Genomic DNA, 15,531 nt, shown 5'->3' on the forward strand with positions numbered 1-15,531 from the left:
AAATACTTTTCACGACCACAAGGGGGATGTGGTAGCGCTAGATATTCAAAGCACGAGCTTTATAATATCTTCAGTTTGAAGGACTGGCTTCTGTACTGCTTCGCAAATTAACATGGCCTACAGCCTGAAGCCTCAAGGAAATGAACCTGAATCTAAAAACATGTAAAGGTTCAGAGGAGCAATAATGGACAGATTCATAGCTAAATGGTATAATTCTTCACCATACAGCACAGCGCTGTATTTCATTTCTCTGTTGTCATCTCAGTGCAAAATTGGGGAATGGAAGGAACTAATGCATAATCTGATGCGGATCAATGTTTACCAAACAGAGCAGGTGGCTGGCCAATACCTGACCATATATATTATCCAGGAAATAATTATATATGTATAATTATTTTTTCTTTTACAGAGATGGGTCTTGCTGTGTTGTCTAGGCTGATCTCAAACTCCCGGCCTCAAGGAATCCTCCTGGCTCAGCCTCCCAGAGTGCTGAGATTACAGGCATGAGCTACAACACCAGGCCTATATTTTTAATAATATTCTAAGTGACATAATTGTTACTTTAGCATATTTGAAGACGGGTAACTAGCTTCAACTTTTAAGTATTTAAACAACTCCCATATATTAATAGGAATTGTTCATTAGAATAGCAATCACTAATAGTTGTTGAGTGTTCATTTTTTTTTTTTGACATAGAGTCTTGCTCTGTTGCCCGGGCTAGAGTGCAGAGGTACGATCTCAGCTCACTGCAACGTCTGCCTCCTGGGTTCAAGCGATTCTCCTGCCTCAGCCTCCCAAGTGGCTGGGATTACAGTCACCCAACACCACACCTGGCTAATTTTTGTATTTTTAGTAGAGATGGGGTTTCTCCATGTTGGCCAGACTGGTCTTGAACTTCTGACCTCAGGTGGCCCGCCTGCCTTGGCCTCCCAAAGTGCTGGGATTACAGGCGTGAGCCATGGTGCCCAGCTGAGTGTTCATTTGAAGTGCCATACAAATGCTTTATATACATTATTTACTGGCATGTTCACAGCAATGGTCTCAAGTAAATATTATTGGTATTCCCATTTTGCACATCTGGAAACTGAGGCCTAGAGTGGTTAGATATGTTACATGGGGTCATATAGCAATTGAATGGTGAAGCTAGAATTTGAAGCCAAACTCTCTTACTCCAGAACCTGCACTACTACCTACCAGATTCTGCTGCCTCATAACCAAGCTGGGTCTTATCTTTTACCTCTACTTTCACATATTCAGAAGGTGCATTTTATAATACTGGCCTAATACATTATTAACAGCAGTTATTTTAGGCAACAGAATTAGAAAGTTTGAAATACTTTAATCTTTTTTAGAATTATTTAGGTTCCAGGACAACTATAAAGTTCCATCTCTATTGTAACTCATAGAATCAAGTTTATATTTTTAAAGCAAAGTCTCTTTAAACTGGTGACTCAGAAGACATTTTATTCAGTTTCCCCGAAGATGAATAGCATGCTGTGGCACCTTCCATCTTCAGGAAATAAAAATGTGGCATACTGCAGGGATTTGTCACCTTTGTTCTCCTTGGAATTTTTCATGTACCTGTGGCAGATTTCAGGAGACAGTTCCCACTTTTCTCTTTTGGCATCAGCTACACTATATTGGAGTACATTACACAGTGTCACTCCACTCAAGTCTGGTTCAACAGATCTTGCCCCAGTGAAGCCTAGGAAGTATTATGGCAGGTGATGTACCTGGCCCCAGAGGTAGTGACAATTAGCAGGTTTCATTCTATGCTGAATCCCTAGTAACCCACCAACTTGCCCTCCTTCTGATAGGAGAAAAGGGAAATAGAGGATGACCTTGAAAGGAAAGTAAGGCAGCAATAAATAAAAATAAGATGTCACTTTGATTAGATAGGACATTTACATTCCAGTGACAATGTAGTCTCATTGCTCAAGGTGGAAAGCGCCAGTTATACTCACTCTGGATTTTCATTGGGAAATAGTTGGCTATTGGATAGGTCAAGGCCCTGTGCAAGAAGCCCCTATTGGAGGGAGGGGAGGACTGACAAAAGAGATTTGCACTTCCTGAAGATCTATTTAATATTTAATTCTTAAAGATGTAGGAGCGTTTTCTGGATTTTTTAGTTTAAAGGGCCAAATTTGTAATTTATTCTTTTTTTTTCTTTTCTTCTTCAGTCAACTGAAGCATGTAATTTATTCTTGACCCGCATGATATAGTGTGAAAGGAACCCTGAACTAGCAGTTGAACCTGAAATTGGGTTCTAGAAACCTGGAAAGAAGCTTAAAGGACAGAAAGAATCAGTGAATTGCCCAAGGTCACACAGGCTGTTCTAGCTTCTGCTTTACAGCCTCCTTTTCTAACTTGCTGTGCTTTTTAGAAATCACCCACATGATTTCAGGTTAAGTGTTTAGTCAGTGCAAGACCTTGTTCAAATGCTTACAGACAACTCTGGCTCATACATCCTCTTCCTCCTATCTTGTCCTCACCCTTTTAGGCACATGATTAGTGAAATTACATCAGTTGTCTTTTCAGTTCTCTTAGATTATATGTTCTCTCTGTTCGAGGAGCTGTTAGTTTCTGCTATAGACTGAATGTAGGTGTCCTCCAGAATTTATATGTTGAATCCCTAATTCCCAATATGATTGTATTTGGAGATTGGGCCTTTGGGAAATGATTAAATCATGAGGATGGGCCCTCATGATGAAATTAGGGCCCTTACAAGAGGAAACATGAGAGATGATCTCTCCTTCTCCATGGAGAGATCCCTCACCAGAACGCAACCATGCTGGCACCCTGATCTCAGACTTGCAGCCTCTGGAAGTGTAAGGAAGAACTGTCTGTTGTTTAAGCCATCCGGTCCACGATATTTTGTTGTAGCAGCCTGAGCCGACCAAGACAGTTTCTCAGTTTACCCACCCCTGTTCCTCAACTGTCAAGGGAGGAAATGTCCAGGTTTCCTTAGGAGATGAGAGTTTAATGGAAGACTAGTTGGGAAAGTACAGATATTGTCTCAGTATCCACACAGCCAGAATGCTGGAAGAACAGGGACTTCTTAGGCTCCATCAGGAGCTGTAGCAGCCAGTTACCTGTTTTCTTCTTAGAAATGGACTTCTGGTGTTCCCATCTGCACTGACTCTGCCCTTTTTCTAGCTCACCCTTTTTATGTTAGCTTCTCTAATTCTTCTACTGTAGTGGTACCCAAACTTCAGTAGCAGTCAGAATTACTGGGCAACCGGTTCTTTAAGCATGCAGAGCACTGATATCCTACCTCTGGACATTCAGGTCTGAGATGGGTTGTGGAATCTGCATGTTTAATAAAGGGGGATTCTGAGGGTGGGGTGGAGATTAAAAACCTCACCTTTTTAGAAATAGCCCAAGCTCCGTGGTGTCTTCTTGTCTCCAAATTTTTTCATTACATGTCCCTATTAGAAAAATACTGGCTCATATACTCCCATTATGTGTGTAGTCATGTATTTATAAATTACATATATATATATGGTACTATTATTACAAATACATAAAAATAGAAAACAAAGAGATAAAATAGAAATAGATTTAAATATTTATTTCCTGTACCCCAAAATATCCCTGGAACTGCTTCTATCAGCCTTGCTGCCTTCCTCTGTATGGCTTGAATTACACCATTCCATATGGAAAGCCTTATTGGGCAGAGTAAAGGCCCAGAAAAGTGCCAAGGTATCACAACGGTCACTGGTTCAGCTTACCGGTCCAGCCTTTGGTTTAAGTGCCAATTGCTTGTTTTATTCAACTGATAGTTGACGGGGTGGGTGAGGGGGCTTGTGTGTGTATGTGCCATGACCTGAAGCAAGCCAGTATACCTGGAAAGATCCTTTTGACCATTTCTTCAAGGGAAAAGAGTATCTGTGTGCATAAGGGTCTCATGAACACATCTCCTCCATAAAAGAATGAACTATTTCTTTTTCTTCTTCTTCTTTTTTTTTTTTTTTTTTTTTGAGACAGAATCTTGCTCTGTTACCCAGGCTGGAGTGCAGTGGCATGACCAGGCTCAGTGCAACTTCTGCCTTCTGGGCTCAAGCGATTCTTCTGCCTCAGCCTCCCAAGTACCTGGGACTACAGGAATGTGCCACCATGCCCAGCTAATGTTTGTGTTTTGAGTAGAGATGGGGTTTCACCATGTTGGCCAGGCTGATCTTGAACTCCTGACCTCAGGTGATCCACCCACTTTGGCCTCCCAAAGTACTGTTATTACTGGCATGAGCCACTGCACCCCACCACAATGAACTGTTTCTAAGTGTGCCAAGGAGCAGAAGCTGTGGATGAGGCCATCTTGCCTGTGCTCTGTGACTTTGCATGGCTTCCCAAAGGAAGCCTGCTCTGCCCTAGGTTGTACTGGGTGTGTGCATTGGTGTATGTGTGTGTGGCACTGGCCCACTTCTCTCTAATTCCATTTCAGCATGGATCTCTGGCCTGAACTGAGGAATTCACTCTCAGAATTAAAGGTAGCCAACAGAACACCAGCACCCAGAGCCCTGGAGAGCAGCATTTGTGTTTGAGTGGTAAAGTGTCAATAGGTCGCTTAAGGAGGAGTGGCAACTGAGTCCCTGAACCCAAATGCAATTCTTCCTTAGGGTTTATCTGTGCATCTATCTATTCTTGAATTTAGTCCCAGTTGCCAAAGAGGTTTCACTTTTCCTGGTGTGTAATCTCTGGTTCACTGATATTGTCCTCTTGTTCTAGGACACCATTTCGTGAGTGGAATACCATTTTCATGAGTTAGAGCAACCACACTGGGACTAGAGCCCAAAGTCAGAACTGTAAGAATTCTAGACACATTTCAGAAATCACGTTACTAAGTAAATAGCAAAGAACAATCTCCCTCCGAGGTTTATTTAGTTATCAAATATGGAAGTGGGTTTCCTACCTTCTTCTTTTCAAGTAATTTTCCCTCTCTATGTAAAGACATTTACATTTTCAGCTTTCTTCTGTGGACCTAGGTAGCTGAGTGCTGCTGTTCTGTACTCTCAAAGGACAGAGAGAGTAGAATGTTTTTTGGAGAGCTCTCCAGAGGAGAAAGGCATGGGGTGCTTCTCAGATTCAGGGCCATGTGTATCTATCTATTTCCTTACTGGTAGGGATATTTGGAAATAAATTATTTAAGGTTTTATTGTTTTTCATTTAGCTTTATACCATTGAAAATCTCTAGAATTGAAACATTGTTTTTTTCTATCATTTTGTGTTCTGCTTACTTTGTTTACTATTGTCTAAAAGATTTCTGCATGTCAACCTGGTCCCATATACTTGTTATTTTTAATGGCTAGCTATATAATCTTATTCCATAAGATACATAAGTTTATTCCACTGAACGCTCTGTGCTTCCAAGTTTTTTTTTAATTATTATTTTTCAGGGTATAGGGAGAGAGATGCCGCATTTCTAAAATATCTCTGAAAACAAGCTGCATTTCAGAACTCAAATCAGCATGTGATCTTCACTTTGGGGGTATATGCAGGAAGCCATTAGACACAATGAGGTATTGAATTGTCTTCCCTGAAGTCCCTGTCCGTGGGTCTGGCTGGGCCACTTGATGAGAAGTCTCAGCAAGAGGTCTCAGACACCAAACTGGGGAAAAAATTAAACTGACAGAGTGCTTGATATTTCCAAGAAGTCACTTACATTCTGTGTATTACTGCAGCATTCAAAAGGGAGACATAGTTCAGTGCTGTGATTAAAGTGACTTTCACCTCTAGCCTCTTTGTTCGTGTAAAATATAAGGGTGGATTATAGCCATTTCATCATTTGGGGGTGTAATGGTTAGCTAAAGCTATTTTTCTCCAAAGGGCCAGTTATTTTTTTGGTTTTTCTCTAAAACTTCAGCTTTAGTGGGTAGGAGCTATAAATTCTGTGACATAGCTGTCTTCTTATCTGTCTTGGGAGTTATAGATTACAAATATAAGACAATTCATGTACCTCTGCATAATGAGGTGAGTTTTATAAATCATAAATCTTCACTTAACATGCAGGTGGTGTTGGGTGCCAGCTTTAGAAAAACTGATATAGTTGCCAAGTTCATGAATGTCATAAATCATTCATGCTAAGGTAGCCCAGAATCATGCTGTCCTCTGAGGCAGACCAATTTCAAGGTGGTTGCTAAACACAAAAATGTGAGTCTCCGTGCTTGTTTTTCAAAATCAAATGCACTTTTTTTTAAAGATTAAAACCAAATTACGTTTCTTTTTAAGTTGAAGTCAGTTTTCTAAGACCTCCCTTCACCCTCAAAGAATCTATCAGTAATAATATCTTTTCTTCCCTGATCCCTGAATTCTATCAGAAACACATCACAAAATACATAACCCGTACATTTGCAATCCAGATCTTTAATGTGCTGAAAATGAGATTCAGACGTTTCAATAAATCTCGAGGCACATTATTAGGAAAAAACTCTCTGGAGTTCTGGGGGTTCTTTACTTTTCTTTCTTTCTTTTTTTTTTTTTGAGATGGAGTTTTGCTCTGTTGCCCGGGCTGGAGTGCAATGGCACGATCTCTGCTCACTGCAACCTCTGCCTCCCGGTTTCAAGCAATTCTCCTACCTCAGCTTCCCGAGTAGCTGGGATTACAAGTGTGCACCACCATGCCTGGCTAATTTTTGTATTTTCAGTAGAGACAGGGTTTCATCATGTGGGCCAGGCTAGTCTTGAACTCCTGACCTCAGGTGATCCACCCGCCTTGGCCTCCCAAAGTGTTGGGATTACAGGTGTGAGCCACCTTGCCCAGCTGGGGATTATTTTTTTGTTCTATATTTTACATGAAGTTGCCATGGATTAAAGATATACTGATATTAGTAGGCAGGGATAGTCCTCTTCCACACTGCCTCTTTGGGGCAAAGGCAGGGAAAGAGTGGGGCCTAAAGAGATGTGATTCTAGCTTGAGTGCGGTGACTCATACCTGTAATCCCAGCACTTTGGGAAGCTGAGGCCAGAGGATGGCTTGAGTTCAGGAGTTGGAGTCGAAACCCTGTCTCTACAAAAAATACAAAAATTTGCTGGGTGTGATGTGCACACCTGTGGTCCCAGCTACTTAGAAGTCTGGGGTGATAGGATTGCTTGAGCCCAGGAGCTCGAGGCTGCAGTGAGCTGTGATTGTACCACTGGACTTCCGCCTGGGTGAGAGTGAGACCCTGTTTCAAAAAAAAAAAAGGCATGATTCCTGGGACAGGGTGCTGGAAGCTGTGCAGTATGGATGTGCTCCTGTAATGTCTCAGGCTTTTCTTTTCTTTTCTTTTCTTTTCTTTTTTGTCTGAGATGGAGTTTCACTCTTGTTGCCCAGGCTGGGGTGCAATGGCACCATCTCAGCTCACTGCAACCTCCGCCTCTGGGTTCAAGTGATTCTCCTGCCCCAGCCTCCCAAGTAGGTGGGATTACAGGTGCATACCACTATACCCAGCTAATTTTTCTATTTTTAGTAAAGATGGGATTTCGCCATGTTGGCCAGGCTGGTCTCAAACTCCTGACCTCAGATGATCTGCCCGCCTCAGCCTCCCAAAGTGCTGGACTTACAGGTGTAAGCCACCGTGGCTGGCAGGTCTCAGGCTTTATCCAGACTCCTGGGATGTGGATATTAAACCAAAGTGTTTTCTCTGAAAGGTGCTCACTTGGTAGATGAAGAAAGCTATGAGGCTGACTATTATTGAGGAAGGAAAACCTGCCTGTGCTTTTGGTGAGAAGCCCTGAAAGAGAAAAACAGACAAGAAAATGATTTTGCTGGAGGCTAGTAGTTTTTCTAAGTGTAGATAAATGTCTGTGTAGACTATCTCTGTGTGGACTCCAGCACAGGGCCATATGGCAGATAACATGTGACTTCTTCCTTTTGGTGTACCTCAGAAGTCCATTGGTGGTGAATATGTGAACACTACCCCTCCTAGCTGGGCTAGCTGTCCTTGGTCAAAAATGGCAGGAACCAGCCCTTCGTGGTGGTGGTGTGCCTATAGTTCCAACTACTAAGGAGGCTGAGGCAGGAGGATTGATTGAGCCCAGGAATTTTAGTCCAGTCTGGGCAACATAGGGAGACTTCATCTTAAGAAAAGAAAGCGTAGGGGCCAATTCCAGGCAGAACATCTTTCTTTCATGGAAAAACAGAGTTTTCCTCTGTTGTGATAATCCCACTTATCCTGTGAATCCCAGCTCTGAGGCTTGAATGTAGCTCCTTAACAACTTGTGAATTTGCAAAATCACTTATATGATCTTCGTAATTTAATTAATCTTGTGAAAATATTGGAAGGCTCGTTTCCTGCCAACTTCTTCACCCCTCCTCTCTCTCCTCCACACTGCAGGCTCACCCTTTCTTTGTGCCTCCATGCTTTTTGTGCACTGCTCTCACTCTCTGGAATGCTTTTCTCTTTCTTATCCAAATGTTGGGCCAGGCTCAGTGGCTCACACCTGTAATCCCAGCACTTTGGGAAGCCAAGGCGGGAAGATCACTTGAATTCAGGAGCTTGAGACCAGCCTGGGCAACATGGTAGAACCCCGTCTCTACAAAAAAATATATACAAAAATTAGCTGGTGTAGTGGTACACGCTTGCAGTCCCAGCTACTCAGGAGGCTGAGGTGGAAGGATCACTTGAGCCCAGGAGGCAATAGTTACAGTGAGCTGAGATCACGCCACCGCAGCCTTGGTGACAGAGCGGGGCCCTGCCACAAAACAAAACAAAACAAAACAAATGGTGAGCTCCTATTCATCCTGTGAAGCCTACCACTTAAACTCACCTTCTCTATGAAGCCTTCTCTGGCTTCTTGAGTTTGTCACTTGATCCTTTGTGCTTCTCGAGAACGTATCCACAGTTCTGTCACAACGCATCACAGGAGATTTAATTATTTGCTGGAATGGCCATTCCGCTGAATAGATAGATAATGAGCATGTTAAGGGCAGGAACAGAGATTTAGTAATCTTGATGTTCCTAGTCCTTACCATTTCTGACACAAAGTAAAAACTCAGTGACTAAGTTTTCTCCTTTTTTTTTTAATTACCCTGTCCACCTGAGCAGTAACATACAGCCTTGGGAGAGAACAAAGCTTTTTTTTAAGTTGCATTCATCATAACTTATGGATGCTAAGACTAACTCATAGAGCATTTACTTGAGTCCCCTGTAGGAATGCCTACGGGCAGAGAGCAACAGAAACAAGGAAAAACTTCGTGCATTCTCAATGTGTCCTGGGATTTGCTGTAGATTCTGGGCAAATCTAGTTCTGTTCTTCATTCCTGTATATCACTAGGACTTTTATGTCTTTGTCTTCTCGTTGAAATCATTCTAATCTAGTTGTCATCTTTTCACACATGAACTGTAGCAATTGCAGCAGGTATGACTCTCAGTTTATAAATTCATGTGTGTAGGAAGTATCACATTTATTTATATTCTTAAATAAAGGTAAACTCCAATTATATGCTTTGATCCCATCTGACTGGTGGGAAAGTTAACCTAGCTTATTTCTCATCTTCAAGCTTGCATTGTCGTTCCGAGATCTTATATTCTGGATGAGATTGGAGGGGGCTTTGAGTTGTCCCATCATTTGCACTGTCCCTTCACGCCCAAGTACTGACAGACTGCTCTTCATCCTTGCCTCATCCTATGGCCTGGGGTCTTAGCTCCTAGATAGACCATGTAGCCAGTCCTCTCTAGGGTCTTGCTCTCTTCTCAGGTGCTGCCATGCCAGGGAGCAAGGCCTGGGTCCTCTTGTTCCAGGACCTACAGACATTCTTATTCCTGGCCCGAAAGCTAGTCTGCTTGCAGTACCTTCCTGCATCATGCTGCTCTGAGGCCAATTTCCTTAAGCTCTAGCCTCTGTCTTGTTCTTCTACAGTAGTCTTTGATGGTCTTTTTATTTTTTACTTTTATTTTTATTATTTTTTAAGAGACAGCATCTCGGCTGGGCACGGTGGCTCACACCTGTAATCCCAGCACTTTAGGAGGCCAAGGTGGGTAGATCACCTGAGGTCTGGAGTTCGAGACCAGCCTGACCAACATGGAGAAACCCTGTCTCTACTAAAAGTACAAAATTAGCCAGGCGTGGTGGCACACACCTGTAATCCCAGCTACTCAGGAGGCAGAGGCAGGAGAATCGCTTGAACCCGGGAAGCAGAGGTGGCGGTGAGCCAAGATCATGTCATTGCACTCCAGCCTGGGCAACAAGAGCAAAACTCTGTCTCAAAAAAAAAAAAAGAGAGAGAGAGAGACAGCATCTCACTCTATCACCCAGGCTGGAATGTGGTAGTATGATCACAGTTCACTGCAGCCTCAACCTCCTGAGCTCATGTAATCCCCCTGCCTCAGCCTGCCTACCAAGTAGTTGGGATTACAGGCATGTACCACCATGGTTGCTCATTTAAAAAACTTCTTGTAGGCTGGATGTGGTGGCTCACACTTGTAATCCTAGCACTTTGGGAGGCTGAAGCAGTTGGATAACTTGAGGCTGGGAGTTTGAGACCAGCCTAGCCAACATGGTGAAGCCCTGTCTTTACTAAAAATACAAAAAAAAAAAAAAAAAAAGAATAAAAAGCGATATAGTGTCACATGCCTGTAGTCCCGGCTACTTGGGAGACTGAGGCAGGGGAATCACTTGAACCTGGGAGGTGGAGGCTGTAGTGAGCAGAGATTGTGCCACTTGCACTCCAGCTTGGGTGACAGAGCGAGACCCTGTTCCTCCCCCCCAAAAAAATTTTTTTTTTTTGGTAGAAACAAGGGTCTCACTCTGTCACCCAGGCTGGTCTCAAACTCCTGGGCTCAAGGGATCCTCCTGTCTCTGCCTCCCAAAGTGCTGAGATTATAGGTGTGGAACACTGCACCTGGCCTTTTGGTGGCCTTTTAAATCCCAAACCCCTATCACTGCAGCCATGTATTGGTTATGGTTTATCTTTCGGTGCATGTTTCTACTTTCCTCATTTAGATTTGTGAACCTCTCAGGTGCAGAGACTACACTTTCTTGTATCCTGAGCCACCACAGGGCTTTTTGCAGTGTGGGGGACACTTACTAAATGTTGATTAGTTTCAATAATGACATGGACACAGGACTCTTTCTGAGCATACCCAGCCCTGCCACACAGTGAGAATCAGGAAGATGAAGGGAGGAAGCGGCCAGGTTCATTATTGCCATATAAACATGAGTGTTTCCCTGGTTTGAATCACCAAGGAGTAGCCTGTTTGTCCTGCTGCCAGCGCAGGAAGAAGCATTTGTCCTGATAATGATGAACAAATTCCATTGATCAGAGTCCATGGGCCACAGCTCCTCTGGGTGCTGGTCAGGCTGGCTGTGCCCTCCTTTGGCTTCTTCACAGGCTGTCTTGCTCAGCCCTCAACAATAGGGTTCTCTGTCACGAATACAAACTAACCAGGCCCTCTTGAACAAATCAACCTCCCTGACACCTGCTCAAAGCAATTAGCCTTCCAATGAGCTATGGTTAATAAACACGAATGGTTGTTATCTGCTTTTCCTTGGCTGATCCTGTGAGACTGTCCTCATACAAATAGGCAGTTTGACCAGAGACCAGCTCCAACACATAGTCGGGTCAGAGAAATGGAACCCCAAATCCTCCTGCCTCAGCCTTCGGGGCTTCTTGGGTACTCCCTTACCTCAGCCTGCTGTGACCTCATGCCAGTGCCTCTCTGGCCTCTGTTTGTATTGATCTGGTGATAGAAAATGAGCAGAGGGGATACCAGCATCATCTGGGTGGTGGGACTAGATGACCTTTAAATCCTGTGACTGCCAATCCTGTGAGTCTTTGATTCTATACTTTTCACTTGCTTGTTTTTTTGTTTTGTTTTGTTTTGTTTTATTTTGGAGATGGAATCTCACTCTGTGGCCCAGGCTGGAGTGCAGGGTGCAATCTTGGCTCACTGCAATCTCTGCTTCCCAGGTTCAAACAATTCTCCTGCCTCAGCCTCCAGAGTAGCTGGGACTATAGGAGCTGGCCACCACGCCCAGCTAATGTTTGTAGTTTTAGTAGAGACAGCATTTTGCTATGTTGACCAGGCTGGTCTCGAACTCCTGACCTCAGGTGATCTACCAGCCTCTGCCTCCCAAAGTCCTGGGATTACAGGCATGAGCTGCTGCACCTGACCCACTTGCTTGTTCTTAATCAACATTTAAAATCCCCTAGAGGCTGGGCGAGGTGGCTCTTGGCTGTAATCCCAGCACTTTGAAAGGCTGAGGAGAGCGGATCACCTGAGGTCGGGAGTTCAAGCCTGGCCAACATGGTAAAACCCCATCTCTACTAAAAATACAAAAATTAGCCAGCCATGGTGGCACATGCCTGTAATTCCAGCTACTCGGGAGGCTCAGGTAGGAGAATCACTTGAACCTGGGAGGTAGAGGTTGCAGTGAGCTGAGATCATGTCATTGCACTCCAGCCTGGGTGACAGGAGTGAAACTCCATCTCAAAAAAAAAAAAAATTCCCCAGAATTGGGTGTGGTGGTGCACATCTGTAGTTCAAGCCACTTGGAGTGCTAAGAAGAGGATCCCTTGAGCCCAGGAGTTCAAGGCTGTAGTGTTTGATGATGGTGTGCCTGTGAATAGCCACTGCACTCCAACCTGGTTGACACAGTGAGATTTCTTCTCTTAAAAAAGAAAATCTCCCAGCTTCCTGCTGGTCCCTTCAACCTCCTTCTATCGGCAACCTCTCCTTGACAGATTCACTCCAGCAACACAGGCCTTCTTTTGGGTCCTTGAAAGTGTTGCTTCTGCACTTCTATAGGCCCTCACTTCTCCCTAGATCATTTTCTCTCTGCTAGCCCTTTGTCTAACCCTACTTAGCCTTCAGGTCCCAATATAAATGTCATTTTTTTAGGCAAGCTTCTCCAGCCCCCGGAATAGATTAGACTCCTAAGGCCAAGACCAGTCCTTGGTGTCTCCACAGCACTGTCTACACTTTTTTTTTTTTTTTGAGATGGAGTCCCACTCTGTTGCCCAGGCTGGAGTGCAGTGGCACAATCTTGGCTCACTGCAACCTCCACCTTCCGGGTTCAAGTGATTTTCCTGCCTCAACCTCCTGAGTAGCCGGGATTACAGGCACCTGCCACCATGCCTGGCTAATTTTTGTATTTTTAGTAGAGATGGGGTTTTGCCACATTGGCCAGGCTGATCTTGAACTCTTGACCTCAGGTGATCCACCCACCTTGGCCTCACAAAGTGCTAGGATTACAAGTGTGAGCCACTTCGCTTGGCCTATAAACTACATTTTAGTAAAAAATTGTTTAGTATTTATTTTCTCTAGTATTTTGAATCTCCATGTGTGCAGTGACTGTGTCTGTTTTGTTCAAATTTTTATTACCAAAACCTAGCCCAGTCACCTGACACCTAGGAGCTGTTCAGTAAACATTCATCAACTGGCCGCCTGCTTGCCATCTCAATTATGAAGTTGACCTGCTGTTCATTCATGTGTTTTTTTTTTATGGAACACTTCATGAATTTGCATGTCATCCTTGCGCAGGGGCCATGCTAATCTTCTCTGTATAGTTCCAACTTTTCAATATATATGCTGCCAAAGCGAGCACCATGTATTGGTTTAATGTTGTTTTTCTGTTGTTTATATGTTTATGCTTATCTGTTTAATGTTAACTGTCTTAAGTTGTACATTTCTAAGGGGCTAGAATCTATGTATAGTATTTTCTTTGTATGGTGTTTTGTATGTGGGTGTGAGTGTATGTATCTCATCCCCCAACTGTAGGGAAAGCACGAGGAGGTATTGGGAGGCCAAGGCTGGCAGATCACCTGAGGGCAGGAGTTTGAGACCAGCCTGGCCAACATTATGAAACTCTTCTCTACTAAAAATACAAAAATTAGGCCAGGCGCAGTGGCTTATGCCTATAATCGCAGCATTTTGGGAGGCTGAGGCGGGTGGATCACGAGGTCAAGAGATCGATACCATCCTGGTCAACATGGTGAAACCCCGTCTCTACTAAAAATACAAAAATTGGCTGGGCATGGTGACATGCGCCTGTGGTCCCAGCTGCTCCAGAGGCTGAGGCAGGAGAATTGCTTGAACCTTGGAGGCAGAGGTTGCAGTGAGCCGAGATCGTGCCATTGCACTCCAGCCTGGGTAACGAGAGCGAAACTCCGTCTCAAAAAAAAAAAAAATTAGCCAGACATGGTGGCATACACCTCTAATCCCAGCTACTCAGGAAGCTGAGGCAGGAGAATCACTTGAGCCTGGGAGGCAGAGGTTGCAGTGAGCCAAGATCATGCCACTGCACTCCAGCCTGGGCAACAGAGTGAGACTCCGCCAAAAAAAAAAAAAAAAAAAAAAAAGAATGAAGACGTAAAATTGAGAAGATGGAAGTAAGTGTTACCATGGAGGAGGTTATGAAACTCAACTGAGATGACTTTCGAGTCCTTATGGTATTCCTGAAGATGGGCAGGGTCAGGGTCAGGACTGAGGAAGTTTTAGGATGTTGTTAAAAGTGGCTGTGCTCAGAGCTGTTCTATATACTGCAGAGTAACAGGAGGAGGGAAGAGAGAGGCTTCAGGAAATGAAGAATAAAGAGAAGTGGGCAGAGATTGAAGCTTCATTTTCCACAAGGACATTGAAGCATTGTTAAGCCAAGGAGAACCGTTAGCTCTGACAATAGCTCCTCTTTTTATGAGTCCTTTGGTGTTTTAATTATTTTAAAAATCAAGGTCAAAGAACAACTTTTATAACTGCAACTGGAACAGTGACAAGCAGGACTGATGGGGTATGATCATAACAGAAACTTTTTTTTAGGCTCCCACTGTTTCTTCTTCTTCTTTTTTTTTTTTTTTTTTTTTTTTGAGACGGATTCTTGCTCTGTCGCCCAGGCTGTAGTGCAATGGTGTGCTCTTGGCTTACTGCAACCTCCACCTCCTGGGTTCAAGCGATTCTCCTGCCTCAGCCTCCCGAGTAGCTGGGATTACAGGTGCATGGCACCATGCCCAGCTAATTTTTGTGTTTTTGGTAGAGACAGGGTTTCACCATGTTGGTCAGGCTGGTCTCGAACTCCTGACCTCATGATTTGCCCGCCTTGGCTTCCAAAGTGCTGGGATTACAGGCTTGAGCCACTGTGCTCAGCCTCTTTTTTTTTTTTTTTAGACAGAGTTTCACTGTATCACCCAGGGTGGAGTGCAGTGGTGTGATCTCGGGCTCATTGCAACCTCTGCCCCCCGGGTTCAAGCGATTCTCCTGCCTCATCCTCCTGAGTAGCTGGGATTGCAGGTGCCTGCCACCACGCCTGGCTAATTTTTGTTTATTTTTTTTAGTAGAGAAGGAATTTCACTGTGTTGGCCAGGCTGGTTGAACTCCTGACCTCAAGCAATCCGCTCACCTCGGCCTTCCAAAGTGATGGGATTACAGACGTGAGCCATTGCACCTGGCCCCACTGTTTTTTGTGTTTTTTTTTTGAGACAGAGTTTCGCTCTTGTCACCCAGGCTGGAGCGCAGTGGTGCAATCTCGGCTCGCTGTAGCCACCGCCTTTCATTTCAAGCAATTCTCCTGTCTCAGCTTCCTGAGTAGCTTGGGACTACAGGCACACACCACCACACCCAG

The 15,531-nt window shown here is 44.1% G+C and overlaps 1 non-coding gene across 1 annotated transcript; it reads right to left on the bottom strand.

Annotated features, from left to right (window-relative positions):
- Positions 1–13,415: 13,415 nt before the first annotated feature.
- Positions 13,416–13,524, bottom strand: LOC135270711 (U6 spliceosomal RNA). The gene has a single exon (XR_010338840.1). It is a non-coding gene; the product is annotated as a U6 spliceosomal RNA (small nuclear RNA).
- Between the last annotated feature and the right edge of the window lie 2,007 nt (positions 13,525–15,531).

This window comes from Aotus nancymaae, unplaced genomic scaffold, assembly GCF_030222135.1.
Source record: "Aotus nancymaae isolate 86718 unplaced genomic scaffold, 86718_ANA_hifiasm-v0.15.2.pri h1tg000064l_1, whole genome shotgun sequence".
Lineage (NCBI taxonomy): Eukaryota > Metazoa > Chordata > Mammalia > Primates > Aotidae > Aotus > Aotus nancymaae.